Here is a 17,378-nt window from a genome sequence, read left to right on the forward strand (position 1 = left end):
AAGGAAAACACAACTGGTTGGCCCGGTGTCAGTATAACGTCAACGGTCGGGTGTCATGTTTGGTACAGCATAGATAGTAAAACCAGAACAACGGGGGCGGTGTAATAGCAGTTTAGCCGCATGGACTCGTATTGGCACAAGAAGACGGTCACACAACTAACGAGTCCTCGTCGTCATGTGCCAGAATTATTGAAGGTTTATCATATCTTATGTACATCTCCCGAGGTTATAAGCATGTTAGTACCAGTTAGCATTGGCCACTCCAGGTTGTACCCATATCAGGTCTGGCTCATGGACTGATACTGAAACCGGGCCAACCAGCCCAACTTCCTTCCTCTATCCTCTCAGTGATGACAACCAAACCAAAAAGCTGCAAGTGCCAATTTTTAGTGTTTAGTTAGACCCGACACATATCTTACGACTTAAAGGCGAACTCTGGAACCCTTTGGGCACCGAAGCGGTCAGAAAGCATGACAAACCCGGGTCGGGTCATGCCAAAGACTTTAAAACTAACACTTGCTGCTGCCTCGCTTGGCGCTCATCACTGAGACGTCTGGTGTCACACACCTTATATTTACTCGTCGTCATGTGACTGAAAAAGTGTTAATCCATGCCAGTGTATAATCGAAGCTTGTAGTGTGCATACTGTGTATTTCATTCGTATACCAATCGTCAACCAATACGGCCGTTCCAGGTCAATAATCGCAAGGCCAATTCCCCAAAACAACGTATAACACAAACCACTAAAGAACTAAAAAAAAGTATGTAAAGTACGAAAATAGCACGGAATCGTGCAAAGAGAAGAGTCAATATTTTTCAATGATGTAGGAAAGACACAAGGTATGTTCTAGGAGACTGAGTGAAATCAGTGTTCAAACTGTTTACCATGCTTAAATATAAGCTGTTGATAACAAAATGTGTATCTCATTTGCGCTTTGATTGCAACTGTTCACATATCCAACGTGGGGATCTAATGCAACACGATGAATATACTACCATAACCCCGAGCGAAACGGAATTAGACACAATCACGAAGCAGAGCGCTAGAGATTCTGTATGCTCTGTCCATATTGTTGTAAAACTATTAAACATATACTCTTTATACCTATTGAAACATAGAGTGAAGGCGTCGGATGGAGTAACCGCGAAGCACTAGGTTTTGTAGTAAGTACAGCGTTAAACCACAAGCATACATGCATAAACGCGTACATAGATACCGAAAGTATACATAAGTGTAAGTGTGTGAACTGTAGTGTTCACTAAATGTTTAATTGGTGAGAGTCAAGTTACACATGCTTCTGAAGAAGACTTCGATTATTAGTCTAAAGCAAACATACAAACTATTGTCCTGAGCGATTAGGCGCTGTAAATGAACTTTTGTGACCGACTGGTGGCCCCCTGGTGTTAGAATCTGGTGATAGGCCGCATTAAGTGCCAATAATGTACCACATATGATGTCTCCAGGTGCAGTATTATTGGATATATGTCGATATATCTAATAATACATGTATTATGGAGTGTCTGAACAGTGCTGGTTGGCTAGTGATCTGGCCCCAGTTATCCAAAGATGTATTAGCAGTTAAGCCCGTTATTAACTTTAGTCTGGACTGAAGTGCCATTAGTTTTGTATTACGTTAAGACTGGCATTGAGATTTAAGCATGGCTCAACTTTTAATACACCTTTGAACAACCGGCCCCTGTACCTCTAAACGTGACATAAAAGCGAACTTAAGACGTTTGTGTCAAAATTTGTGGCGAGTATTTTGCAAACCGTAGCTGACAGATTTTCCAGTTTGGAAGGACTGACGGGTGGCTTCATATATTGTAGTTTATTACAATACTTGTGACAAGAACGTTAACTTTCTAAGTAGAGGAAAGCGGAGTAAACGTGATAAACCGGAGTGACCGGGGTAAACCCGAGTCACAGGAGTAAACCGGGGTGACCGGAGTAAACCGGAGTGACCTGGTTAAATCCAAGTGAGCGGGGTAAACCGGTATGACCGGGGTAAACCGGAGTGACCAGAGTAACCCGAATGACCCGGGTAAACCGAAATGAGCGGAATAAACCGGAGTGTGCGGCGTAAACCGGAATAACTGGAGTTAACAGGAGTGACTGGGGGAAACCACCGACCAAGTTACTGCCACTATAAAAGGCTACAGAAAGGAGATTAAAATGAGAGCAGTGGCTACAGTGAGATTGTTGGTAGATGGTCACACAATACTGGTGGAATACGGCTTATTCTCAGATTACCTTAGTTTGGATTTTATCCTCAACTCTTTATCCTTAAATTAAATTTGATTCAACTCATTTAGGATTTTATTATAACCTTTCATGAAAATGTTACAAATTAGCAACTTACAAATACGTTCAATCAAGGCTTAAGTAGAATTAAGTTACAGCAATTTATTATACGCCAGTGATCTACAACGTTTCGACGTGGGATGACGCGCATGCCTACCAAGAGAAGTGGGCCTCAGCGAACGATAGTGTGCGCAAACGACCAGCCTAGTGTCGTCTAACGCTTACTGTCACTCTGGCGCCAACAAGCACTAAGATTGATGTTTTCCCTTTTTTGCTTTTACCTTGTCAAAACAACCATAATTTACATTCACATTATGGGAAACCTGACTCTAGCAGACGTTAATTATTGAAAAGAGTTTCAGTGTGGCATTTTGTAGTCCACATACATTCAAAGAACGGCTCTTGGAGAGGGGTGACTAACTGTTGTCACACAAACCTGACGGCGAAACCCTCCCAGAGAATGCGTCGAGAATGCCACAATACTTTCATCTTTCTGTTGGCTCTACGATTTGCACACAGTGTCGATGGTAAGTTAGCCATGTAACATTCCAATCGTGAAAGTTTTTCGTTGTACATATGTTAATAAGTTGTACCGACCGGCTTCACGGCTTGAATTGAAGCCTCACATTGCTTTCGAAGCATGTTTAAATGTTTTAATTAATGCAGCTCATCTTTATCCATAATTCCACTTTCGTCAATTCTGCGTGATTACTTGACAAAACACTATACTTTCCGTGCAGGGTGCCACGTTTAATGCAATGAACCATTTGTTACTCGTCACCTCGTTTTGCTTGAACTGAACAGTTGGAATAAAACCTTGAAATTGGGAGTAAACTGACAAAGAATACGGATTTCACCGGTCACGTGTGACCATATGCCAGTTATTACACTGTCGTCATCTGTGCTTAGTATTTGCGCTATAGTATTTTATGTTATGCCCATTGTATAATATAAGCAATGTGAATTTATGAAGTATCCTTCATAAAAAATAACTTATAACGTAAATTGAGGTGACGTGTTACAACGCTTCGTTAGCCTAATGGCAACACTTTGGCGGCATGGACTCGCCATGCCACAAGAAGATTCACTATATTTACACACAGCTAATAACTCCTGGTCGTCGTATGACCGACAAATTGCTAAGTACGACGTTACACCCAAAGCATACCTACATTCATTACAGTTGTCAAGTGGGCATGGAAGCGTATGAGCACTGCACAATGGGTACCTTCGTTACTCTGGTAAGGGATTTATTCTAACTGTCCATGTAAAAATTTAAATCCAGTTTAAAACTACACGCATCTTAGAACCATCGCTTAAGCAGAAATAGGCAAAAAAGTGCTACGATCGCCTTTGAGAATAATTGAAATAATGCCCTTTTCAAAAGAACGGTGTGAGAAGAGACCGTCAACATTCCCCTGCGTCCAAATACGATGCGCAATAAGGACATCTTTTAAATCCAACAAAGGCATACACCGATTGTTTCAAAGGTTCGATAATAGTTTCAGCATTAATATACCGCCTGGTAAATGAAAATGATCGGGGCCTTTGAAAGATTATATGGTACTAATTTCGGCATAAGGTCGCATAAAACATTTCAGTCAAATGGCGACGAGGAGGGATTAAGTGTGTTTATTTATTTGATTGGTATTTTACGCCGTACTCAAGAATATTTCACTTATACCTCGGCGGCCAGCATTATGGTGGGTGGAAACCGGGCACAACCCCGGGGGAAACCCACGACCTTGCAAGATGCAAGACCTTCCCACGTAAGGCCGGAGAGGAGGCCAGTATGAGCTGGACTTGAACTCAAAGCGACCGCATTGGTGAGAGACTCCTGGGTCATTGCCCTAACCAACTGAGCCACGGAGGCCCCTCATTAAGTGTGTGTACACATATTTTGTTTTATTGTGGGAGGGCGAGCTAACCTCTGTCAAAGGCGAGCAATGTGTGCACAATGAAATTCCTAACCGCTGTGAGTAAATAGTACAAATAGCCAAATTTTAATTAAAAATTTCATCAATTCAATAAACAATGAAACGTTAAAGGAGTGGTAATATTTTGGAACAACAGAAGTGCAGAAGGCCTTCCCACTTTTGACATTGGTGTAACAATCATCTGCTGTATTAGGGGTTGAGGCAATTAATGATGGAAATCAGCAAGTAGGAATGGTAATGTATAATTCGCCTGCAAAGTAACAATTAAGCAAGTCTTATACATGATGTGAGAATTCTGGAGTGCCCGGAACAAAGAACCAGTCGTCGCTAATTACCTGATAGGCCTTCTCCACTCTCTACACTACAATCCCACCTATAGAAAATCCCATCTATAGGATTTCTCTACTCTCTATACTACAATCCCACCTATAGGAAATCCCATCTATAGGATTTCTCTACTCTCTATACTACAATCCCACCTATAGGAAATCCCATCTATAGGATTTCTCTACAATTCCACCTATAGGAAATCCCATCTATAGGATTTCTCTACAATCCCACCTATAGGAAATCCCATCTATAGGATTTCTCCACTCTCTATACTACAATCCCACCTATAGGAAATCCCATCTATAGGATTTCTCTACATTCCCACCTATAGGAAATCCCATCTATAGGATTTCTCTACAATTCCACCTATAGGAAATCCCATCTATAGGATTTCTCTACATTCCCACCTATAGGAAATCCCATCTATAGGATTTCTCTACAATTCCACCTATAGGAAATCCCATCTATAGGATTTCTCTACAATTCCACCTATAGGAAATCCCATCTATAGGATTTCTCTACAATCCCACCTATAGGAAATCCCATCTATAGGATTTCTCCACTCTCTATACTACAATCCCACCTATAGGAAATCCCATCTATAGGATTTCTCTACAATCCCACCTATAGGAAATCCCATCTATAGGATTTCTCTACTCTCTACACTACAATCCCACCTATAGGCAATCCCATCTATAGGATTTCTCTACAATCCCACCTATAGGAAATCCCATCTATAGGATTTCTCCCCTCTCTATACTAAAATCCCACCTATAGGAAATCCCATCTATAGGATTTCTCTACTCTCTATACTACAATCCCACCTATAGGAAATCCCATCTATAGGATTTCTCTACAATCCCACCTATAGAAAATCCCATCTATAGGATTTCTCTACTCTCTACACTACAATCCCACCTATAGGAAATCCCATCTATAGGACTTCTCTACAATCCCACCTATAGAAAATACCATCTATAGGATTTCTCTACTCTCTACACTACAATCCCACCTATAGGAAATCCCATCTATAGGATTTCTCTACATTCCCACCTATAGGAAATCCCATCTATAGGATTTCTCTACAATTCCACCTATAGGAAATCCCATCTATAGGATTTCTCTACAATTCCACCTATAGGAAATCCCATCTATAGGATTTCTCTACAATCCCACCTATAGGAAATCCCATCTATAGGATTTCTCCACTCTCTATACTACAATCCCACCTATAGGAAATCCCATCTATAGGATTTCTCTACATTCCCACCTATAGGAAATCCCATCTATAGGATTTCTCTACTCTCTACACTACAATCCCACCTATAGGCAATCCCATCTATAGGATTTCTCTACAATCCCACCTATAGGAAATCCCATCTATAGGATTTCTCTACTCTCTATACTAAAATCCCACCTATAGGAAATCCCATCTATAGAATTTCTCTACTCTCTATACTACAATCCCACCTATAGGAAATCCCATCTATAAGATTTCTCTACTCTCTATACTACAATCCCACCTATAGGAAATCCCATCTATAGGATTTCTCCACTCTCTATACTACAGTCCCACCTATAGGAAATCCCATCTATAGGATTTCTCTACTTTCTATACTAGAATTCCTCACACAGATTTAATTGATAGAATCTCATCACGAATTGCATCAGTGTTCAATAAAACTGGTCACCGCTACATTAACGCAAAAGGTAACAAAGCATTATTCAGCTGAACTACATACAAGGGTTATCATTCATGGGATGTTTATATATTCATTGAGTTGCTTGAATCTGTCATTAATAACATCTATATGAAATACGGGAGAAACCATATATCAACAGTGTATAGGTATTCCGACGGGTACAAATTGTGCCCCCCATTCCCCCTTCCCTTTTGGCCGACCTAAATTTATAACCGTTCTGACATGAATACGACTATATTCAGGGTATATATACGACTATTAAGGGGTAATGCTCTCTAGGTACGATATTTCTCACTCACTAAATGATATTGATAATCTGCTGGCTTTAAACAATGCATATTTCCATAATCCATATAAAAGATATTTAGCCACCTTCACTGGAGTTAAAAGAAACAACGGCCTCTTCCAATGGTACATCTAATCTGGACCTATATTTGTACAAAGACCAAAACGATTACGACAAGAGGATAGTTTCAATGTTGACAATGTAAACTATCTTACGTGGCCAGAAATATACCGAAGGGGCCCTGCATATGACGTGTAAATATCTCGCCTTGTACCATTTGCTAGATCCTGAGTGTTGTGAGACGATTTCAATCAACGTCACAAGTTATCACTGCAAAAACTAGAGTGTCAAGGTTATTCCATCAAACGCCTTCACTCCAAGTTTCTTAAGTTTTACAATGAGTACAATTCTCTTGTAAGTAAATATGGACAGAGCGTGCAGAATCTCTGGTGCTCGGTTTCATGACTGTGTCTAATTCCGCTTAACCCGGAGCTAAAAGCTGTATATTCCTGTTAAATTAGATCGCCACTTTGACCATTGCACTGAGATATTTGACCGCGCACTGAGATACATTTTTTGTTATCGAAAACTGATATTCTGGCATTGTACACGATTTGAATACTGATTTCACTGAGTCGCCTAGAACACACCTTATGTTTTTCCTACATCACTGAAAGAAGCAAAGAAGTACTTGTTGATAACTTCGTCCACTTTGTTGATATGCCTCCTTCCTCCACGTTGACGGCATTGTACTAAAAACCCACCAAGACACCTCGATATATTCCTTGTGACAGTTTTGAATCTTTATTTAATACCGAAAGCATTGGACACGTGTAGATACAATATGATGTAACTATCGTTCCGTTACTGTCCTTACCCTTTGCTACACCATCATACATACTATGTTGTTTCTGTCACCGTAGGAGGGTTCCAACCATTTGTTTCTTACATTATATAGTAGTGTGTATTATCTTTGTGTATTATCTTTGGTACGTAGGAAGGTCTCCCATGTAGCACCGTGCGAATGGTGGTGGGTTACTCCCGGGCTCTACCCGGTTTCCTCTAACTATAGTGCTGGCCGCCGTCGTATGACACCATAAACACCAATCAAATAAATAAATAAATAAATATAGTCAAGAAACACCTTTTGCATTTCGGAGTTACATCACTTGTCTAAAACTATTCGTTTGTAAACAAAATTTATGGTGTCCAACAAGAAAGTATTGCTTAGCCCAGAATTTACCTCCTGTTTTAATAATCCAGGGCGTGAATCTAAATTTGCATTCCAAATCAATCTCTTTAATTGTATCTCTCCTTAATGGTATCTAGCTTCACATATTTTATATTTGTAAAGAAGAAGAGTTTTATGGACATCAGCACAAAATGGCTTTGTAAAACAGATCACGGATATTCTGAAAACAGGCTCGACATAATACTAGTTAAGTAGCAAGTAAAAGTGAAATATTATTGAGATTGTGAGAAAGTAAGTGTCAATTAAATAACAAGTGGAAAAAGTTATATCTACAGCAATATAATAAAATGAGCTGTAACGTAAGTGTCAAAGTGTTGTCATTTATAAACATAAGCACAACGAAGACATAATTATAAAGCGCATCGTCAAATATCACTTATTTCTACAATATTTATTCAATTTATCTACATTTATTACATTTATTATTTATCATGTTTTTTTCAGAACTAGTTCATGACGACGGCGCACTGGAAGCCTGGTGTTACAGCCTCGAGGGTTACCCGGAAAGTAACTCATTGGGGTTTGTGCTACATCCTGCAAATGGATTCTGGTCACGTGGGAACAAGCGGTCACAGATTGTAGAGCCAAGGATGGACAGCTGTTTAAGATGGAGTCTACCATAATAGGCAGCAAACTTCTGGAAGACGATGATCCTCATAAAGTATGGACCTGGAGCTAAAGAATATGGTGACACGTTCTACTGGCTTGATGGTAATATACGACACGTATATATAACTTTCTTATTAATCTGAATATATGTTATTCATTTTTATACGCCTCCGCCATTAGGCGGAGCGAATCATGTAATAGCGATTTTATCCGTCTGTGCGTCCGTATTCGTGTCCAGGCTCTATCTTCAGTTGTTTTTCCATAGAGAGTTTTAATATTTGGTGGATACATACATGCACAGATGATGATGTGTAGCAACTCACATTTCCGCGATCGTCATTGTTATCAGATTGCTATATCCGTATGTATACCATATAAATAGATATGATTTTCATGTTCGGTTATAAACTCAGAGATTTATTTTTTGGTGGACATATAGATGCACAGATGACGATGTGTCACGACTCACATTTGTCCAATTCCGAGGTTGTCATGGAAACCAGATAGCCATTTCCCCTTGTATATACCATATAATAGAAATGATTTCGTGTCCGGGCTACAACTTCAGCTGTTTACCCCCATAAAGTTTTCATTTTTGGTGGACATATTTGTCCTTTTGCGCGGTTGTCCATGGTAACCACATACCTATCATCAACATCCATGAAGATTCCCCTCTGGGGTTTTACTCACCACAATGCTGCGGGTATTCTTTGATATATTTCATACAAATGCATTTGTTGGGGCGTAACTTTGTGTTCACTTGAACTCTTGTGTTGTGTGATCTTGGATCATTTCGACAATCCGACCGTGGACTAATTTTAATTTTAACTATTCTGGCATTACAGATGTGGGTATCAAAACAAACATTCGTTTATCAGCCGTCAACCGAAACACATGGGTCAAAAGTCGCAAGGACAATTCCCCAAAGCAAATAACACTAGAGATCCAAGGAAGTATAAAAAGTGCCCCATTAGAGCAATTCATTGTAATGAGAAAGCAGGTAACGGTTTACGCTGATGTTTGGGAAAGACGCAAGGGAATGTTCCCGGTGAAGACATTTTATTTGCAGCGGTGTTTGAATATTTGACTTCAGTTAAAAGTTGCTTGACAAATGCAGGGAAATATGAATACAGTCACCTTACGACCTTATGGAACAAGGGCTCAAAACAAATGTCTCGTAACTCTTTTGTGCTGAGAGTCACGTGTTTGTAGCTTGACCCCCACGAACGCTGTGTTCAACAGCAAAAAAAACAAAATTTCTTACAAAAATATTCCAGAATTATAATTTGACTGCTGGTTAACACCTTTCTCAAGAACTTACTTTAAAGGCAAAAAAAGTAAAATGAGTATATATCAGATGAAAGGCATTTAAGGACTTAACAGGTAAATAGTTCAACCTAGTAAAATATATTTGAACATTCTTTGATGACGTTTTTGTTACACTGGATCCCGTGACATCACATAAGGCTTTCGTAACTTAACATCCATAAGACTGATACATTTCATTATTCAAAATGCATATACACATACATCTATGAATGCATTCGCCGATTTGACCATGAATAAAAAATATTGAGGGCAAAAACAAGGGATGTGACGTCAATGGTATCCTCAGAACAGACCACTGTAAAATCTGATGCTTTAACACCATTTTTTTTCGGTCAGAACAGTTCTAAAAAATACTTCCAAGTACTTTCCTGGACAGTTTTTACTGCTTTTTTTTGTATTATGGTCTTTCGTTGTATTTTAAATGTGATCTAATAAATTGCAATTAACATACCTGCATCTTTCTTAGCTAATTCTGCTTAAGCCATGGTGCTAGGCGGTGTGTAATTGCCACTATTTACGCATTCACGTGAATAGTTGAATAAAACCCTGACTGATGTAAACTGTTAAAAAGACTGTTTTTCACCGTTTACGTGTGACCATTTGCCAGATATCACACTGTCTTCGCTGCTTTGGTTTTACTCTCTATGCTGTAGCCGTATTTGTCCGGTTATGTGTGACCATTTGCCAGACATCACACTGTCGTCCCTGCTCTGGTTTTACTGTCTATGCTGTAGCCGTATTTCACCGGTTACGTGTGACCATTTGCCAGATATCACACTGTCGTCGCTGCTCTGGTTTTACTCTGCATGCTGTACGTCTTTAAGTATATTGTATTTCATCCGATGTATACTTCATTTTAGTGTTGACTTTGCCTTTAATAACGATGTTGATCACTTTTATGGTTAGAGAAGTGACCACGTTAAACCACCGACATTTGACAGGTTACTTCCCCTCATGAAGATAGTCATCAAATAGTATAGGGCCTTGAGAGAGCTAGAACTACTGACAGCAAATGCCTTGCATGTTCCAAATTCACCAAAATGTCATAATTTTGCTGGAAACTGAACTGAAAAGGCTCCGACATTACACAAAAGTGCGGAATGCCAAGACTGACACGTGCATCCGAATCCAAATTTTTGTGGCTTTGACAGAAAATGCAAATTTTGTTTAGAATCTAAATATTGCGTTTTGTAAATATATAGCTAAACTAAAAAATACACTGTTCATATGCAATTGAAGGATAATGTATCTCTGCATCCCTCGTGAAATGGTTTTTACTAGTTCATGGTTCACATTATGCTCTTGATATCGATAAATTTTGGGATTTATTTCTTGTTGTAAGCTTGCTAAATTTTTTCCCATAATCTATATACATGCAACTTGAAAATATATCGAATTTAAATAAAGATTTTAAATAAATTTATTCATTCCAAATAAAAATGGCTACCATCTTTGGTAAAAACTTTTATTTTATATGCAATAATGCATGTCCGTAACCTCCAATTTCACATGAATCTAAAAAATCGTACTTACCCAAGCGCGTGAGGGGGAAAATTTGTTCCACTATCTATGCACATAAACGAATTTACGGTTGTCGACTTTCCCCCAGGTCTGTATGTGAATTAAAGTGATTGTCTACCGTGAAATTTTGTGGGTATAATTGCCGAACATACCTGTATTCCATCGAGGCATGAAATGTGTTATACGGTAGGGCTGGAAAAACTCAAACGTCTCTTCTTTTCAGGTACGCATGTACGCGACAAGGAGTGAAATAAACTTTAGAAGACGATTTTAGGGCAAACTTACGTTTTGAGGTACATTGATGTAAATTTCCCATGTTTTGGCATTATGTAATTTCATTATTTATGCATGGCGCTTTTTTTTCTCCTTAGGTACCCCTGTGCAGAGTGACAACTGGGATCAACTGTCAAACGTGGGTACAATTATTAAAGGCTGGTTCGGGATAGAAGTCTGTGTATGATTTCTAAAACATTCTGAAGCGTTCACTGTGCTACCTTACAGTGGGAGAAAGAAGACTGTTCCAGCAAGTTTCCTTATGTCTGTGAGCATGGTATGTAAACTGCAACAATCTGCTAATAAAGTAACGAGAGGTAGAACGGTCCTTCGTTTTCAGCTTGGGGCCGTCGTCAATAAACAGGGTCACGAGTAAATATTAAACTAGCACATCTGTCTTTTTTTAGACTTTTACACTAATATCTCTTTTTCGAGGAATATTCTAACAACTCTCTTCGTTCTAAGTTCACAACGAGTACACCTAAACGTAAATATGGACGGGGCCTCATAACTGCGCCTTATTCAGTTCTAGTCTCTGCATGTATAGTCCAAACTACAGGATACAAGCTGTGATAATCTTTGACCCTTCTGTGCAATTCTTCCCCAATCGTTTTTGTCCGGTTGCAGTTTTAATATGATAAACCAAACAATATATAGCCGAATCTTCAGAGACATCCTATCTGTAGTAAGCACAAATACCCATTACCGGTAACTGAGGTAATTTGACAAGATGTCCGAATTTCACCGGTTACCATGTGACCATTTCGTTGTTAAGGAACAGTGTAAATTTTACTTATTTATTTGTTTGATTGGTGTTTTACGCCGTATTGAAGAATATTTCACTTATACAACCAGCCGCCAGCATTGCATAAGCAGGCAACCGGCAAAGCCCGGGTCAAAACCCATGACCATCCACAGGGGGCTGGTAGACCTTCCCACGTACTACAAGAGAGGAAACCAACATGAACTCGAATTGAACTCACAGCTTTCGGACTGATGACTGCCTCATGGGTCTGGCCCACTAACCACTAGACCACGGAGGCTCCCTACAATATAAAACATATTCATAAATGAACGATTGTTTCACATGCCTTCAAAGTTCCAGATCTCGTTCCTATTTACATGTCGTACAGGGGAAGGCTTCCAACAACCTGCGGATGATCATGGGTTTCCCTTGGGCTGTGTGCCCGGTTTCCTCCCACCATAATGCTGGCCGTTATTTAAAAAAAAAGAGTTAATAAGTATATAAATATTTACACGTCACTGCCCACCCAACGAGATACTTCAACTGTCCGCTAGGGCAAGCAGAGCGCCATCCTTAGGTAAGATGTAGGTTCCATACCACGGAGAAAACAGTTCTTCTTTATTACATCTTCTCACAGGAATACGGTATATTGCGTAAATCCTAAAGTATTTTATTGTTTCACTCAAAAGGGGTCAACGAAGACGGAATGAAATCTAAAAGTGTGACATTCGTTTACCACTCGTAGGACAGGAGGAACATTCGAAATCTATAATCACCAGGTTCATTTTCCAAAATAATAAGAACACGGTTAGTTGAAGCAGATCAAAGAAAGTCGCTATTGTGAGTGAGTTTGTTGAATTTACGTTGGACGGATGCGGGCTAGACATATGTGAAAACTGTAACCTTTTATGTCATTCGCGAAAACTCACTGTTCTCAGTTAGTTGCGGAGGTTCGTAACTCTAAATTGAATAACACGAAGTGCTGCTAGAGTTACGGTAAAAAATGTAAATCGATGTCAACCAAGTCTTGCCGAACAAAAACGACCCATGGCAACGGCACAAATTCCACAAAACAGGTACATTTTCAGACACTACACACACTGTGACCGTCAGCCGTCTGTCACAATGCCGATCACTTGCGAGAACGAAGGAGACTCGACCTAAATGCTGTGAGCTCATGATCCATGCCACACTCCATCCGATCGGCGACTAGGACTAGTATTGCTATAATAGGGATTATAATCCTTTGAACGAACCTTTTTCTCACATCGATCACGTGCCTTGTATGCACGAAACAATGTGTCGAAACAAGACATTCGTGTACCAAGCGTCAACCAATAAGTTACGTTCCAGGTCAATCAGAACGAGATGGGCGGCCACATTGGGGGTAGTGTCGGAAAATGTATTTATTTTGTGAATTTTTTGCGGTTGTCATGGGTCGTTTTCGGTGCGGCGAAACTCCGAACAGATTAGTTGATTGTGGGGACCACTCGGTGGACATCACTTTACATTAAGGAAGTTTTAATGTGTGTGTGAAGGCGCGGTACATTTTCGTTACCGTCATTCCAACGCATCTGGGGCTATATTCCACTCTAACTCTAGCTACACTGCGCGTTGCTCGATTTAAGAGCCACGTTTTCAACTTACAATAAACTGCGCACAGAAAAAGAGCCGAGCGCAAAAAGGAAAATTGATAGGAACTGCACTTTATAATAGATTAGTTAGGTGAGGAGATTTTGACTGCCACTTGCTGAAGAAGTGGCTTTCTTGTCAGAATTCACATAGCAGTGAGAAGTTATATTTTACTTTGATATATGTCATTTTCTTGATTTCATAGCTACACCATGGACGGCAAAACCAACAAGAACCATCGATTATCTATGAAAGTAAGATTTGTCAGCTTACCTATAGATATTTGTCTGGTAAAATATCTGCCGTAAGTCATGATGTTTATAACATGACTGTTGTTGTGTACATGGAACAATCTTTATCACAGCGCAGCATATATATATACCACTAAGAGTTACATTTAATGTGTAGTGCTTGAAACAAAGTTTGCAACTCAACACAGAATGAAGTAAGGTTAGTTTCATGTGGCCACACGTGAAGCTTTAGAACATGTACTAACATTGCGAAAGATTGGGTATCTATTGGTTGCCAAGTAGTCAATCATTAGTTTAATTTTGACAGATATCACGCATGATTCAGGCACAGAGAAGTCATATTTTACATTGTATATGTCATTTTCTTGATTTTATAGCCACACCAGGGACGGCAAAACCTACAAGTCCAACGACTATCTATAAAAGTAAGATTTGTCAGCTTACCTATAGATTTTTGTCTGGTAAAAGACATGTACACACACACACACACACACACACACACACACACAGATATATATATATATATATATATATATATATATATATATATATATATATATATATATATATATATATATATATATACTTTCGTACTTACTAAAACTCCCTCGCAAATTTACTGAATACATATTACTCCCTATCGTTACGTTGTTTGAAACAAAATTTTAGATGATACTCAGGAAAATTCTTTCAAGCAATGCTGCACGAAAAGCATTGAACTACGGTGGTTTTCTCTTCAGAATTCATTGAGACTGTTCGACTATTTATTTATGTACCTGTAAAATTTACATGTACATTTTTACATGTATTCCTTTTTAATTAATAAAGTCTCTTGCAATTTACTGCATATGTATTATTCCCTTTCGTTGCGTGTTATCAACAGTGTAGAATCCATTCTGTCAAGGGCAGACAAGACCAAAGGATTTTGAAGGAAAATCTGATACACCGTTCATGCCCTACAGCTCCAGTTAAACTGGTTTTAACTATATTTAATGACAAAATCTTTGCCAAAAATTTAAACAGTTAGGTCACTTTTTTTTTACAAATAAAAGAGAGAATTGTTTAGAGAGACTAGGGAAATTGTCTAGGATGATAAAAGGTTTTTGCACACATAGATGACGTTCTGTTTTACATCTTTGTTGGGGGCAATATGAAACAAAAATAAGGACTGAACTTACTGATGTTTTTTTTTTTTGCAGGTTTGAAGCACATCGACATGGTGTTCAACCCAAAACTTAGAGCTAAGCCAGACATCTTACTTATAGACTCAGACATAACAAGCTGCGCGCGAATGTGTGCTCAAGAAAAATGTTGCCAAATGATCAACCATATTCCACCTGAAACTTGTGCTCTGTATTGTGACAGGACATGGGCGATGAGCAAGGGAGCTGACTCTGTTGTTGGTTCCAAAGTTTATATTGTAGGTTAAGTGTTTCTTATTTGGTTATGGCCATTGGATTGCATTGTTCACTTGCTATTACCGTGATACCATGTATTAACTGGTATATATGCTATACCTTGGATTTGTTTATGTCCATGAATATTGTACTCATATCTGCCTTAAGACATTGGTTTGTTCATAACTGACGAATAACATATCTCCATGGCAATGGAATATTACAATGAAATGCAGGTTGACACGTGCACTAAATCTGACCGCCGCTGTATATGGTCCATGAACAAAATAGTATAGAAAATAATTTCTTGTGTCCTCTAAATTCCTCTTTACCTTGCAAATTGTTTCACAGTTTTGTCATTTCCAGTCATGTTCTTTAGTGACACGTAATTTGGTCTCAGTAACACGTATTTACACCAATGAACATCTTACATGAGTAGCCATTGGGGCCTTACTGGGATACATATACCAACTGTCATCCTCGATGGACGTTCCAGGTCAGTAATCGCAAGGCCAATTCCCAAATCGACGTATAACAAACACAAACCACCAAAGAACAAAGAAAGCATATAAAAGACGAAAATTGGACAAAATCATGCAAAGAGAAGAGGTCAAAGGTTTTCGATGATGTCGAAAAGACGCAATGAGTGTTCTGACTTCTGAGTGAAATCAGTGTTCTAACCGTGTATCTTCCTAGAATATACGTTGTCGATAACAAAATATTTATCTCAACTGCGCATTGAATGCAACTGTTCATATATCCAAAGTGGTGATCTAATTCAACACGATGAATACCATGCATTTACATGAACAGTTAAAATAAAACCCTAGATGAGGTAAACTGACAAGAAGCCGGAATTTCACCGGTTACGTGTGATTATTTGCCAGCTATCACACTGTCGTCGCATCTCTAGATTTACTCTGTGTGCTATATGTCTTTACTTTTATTACTGTCAACAGGTCTCGCTACGTCTGTACCTGACTGGCTGAATGACCTGAATGACCACTCGCGCCACTATTCCTTAAGCCATCTATGTTCAATCCTATTGTCGTTGACCGGCCTTGCTAGTACAGTTGGTAGAGCGTCCGCTTCTTGAGTGGTAGATCCAGGGTCAATCCTGGGTTGAGTCATACTTCAAAAGAGGAACTCGCTTGGCGTTCAGCTTGGCGTTCAGCATGAAGGGGCCGCTTTCTTACCTTCGGTGAGGCGTCCCAGTGAAGCAGCACTGGTTAAAAGAGCGGTGGAATTCCGTCCTGCAACAAGGAGGGGCATTACATGCATTCTAAGGACTCCTCCGTCGTCAATTGTCAAGTACGACGTTAGACCCCAAGCACTAAGTCACTCTTACTGTCGTCATATCAGGATGGGGTCTACGGAGCCTCGAATTTGGTTCTAGTTAACGTTCAGCTGGTCATCGCTCCAAAAAAGCTGGAAATTGAATCGGAGTCAGTGCTGCATCCCTCAATAAATGTACAGTTGGGTGCCACTTGTGTGTCACAATATTGCTGCACCTGTATTGGTATGGTGAAATGTTTTGCGTGGTGTTAAAAAGTAAATTATATTGCTGCTGCATTAAGATTTGTTTGAATTCCTTGTCTGGCCGCCATCCGTCGACCATCCAGCGACACAGGTAACCATTTGCTCGTCTGGCCGCCATCCGTCGACCATCCAGCGACATATGTAACCATTTGCTAACTGCCAAACTGTCATCGCCCGTCTCTGTAACACATTGTATGGAGTAGTCTTTTTTATTATTTGACGTTAAACAATCAAATAAATTATTCAGTAAATATTAAAAGTATGTTAATAAT

The sequence above is a fragment of the Liolophura sinensis genome, chromosome 10 (assembly GCF_032854445.1).
Source record: "Liolophura sinensis isolate JHLJ2023 chromosome 10, CUHK_Ljap_v2, whole genome shotgun sequence".
Classification (NCBI taxonomy): Eukaryota; Metazoa; Mollusca; class Polyplacophora; order Chitonida; family Chitonidae; genus Liolophura; species Liolophura sinensis.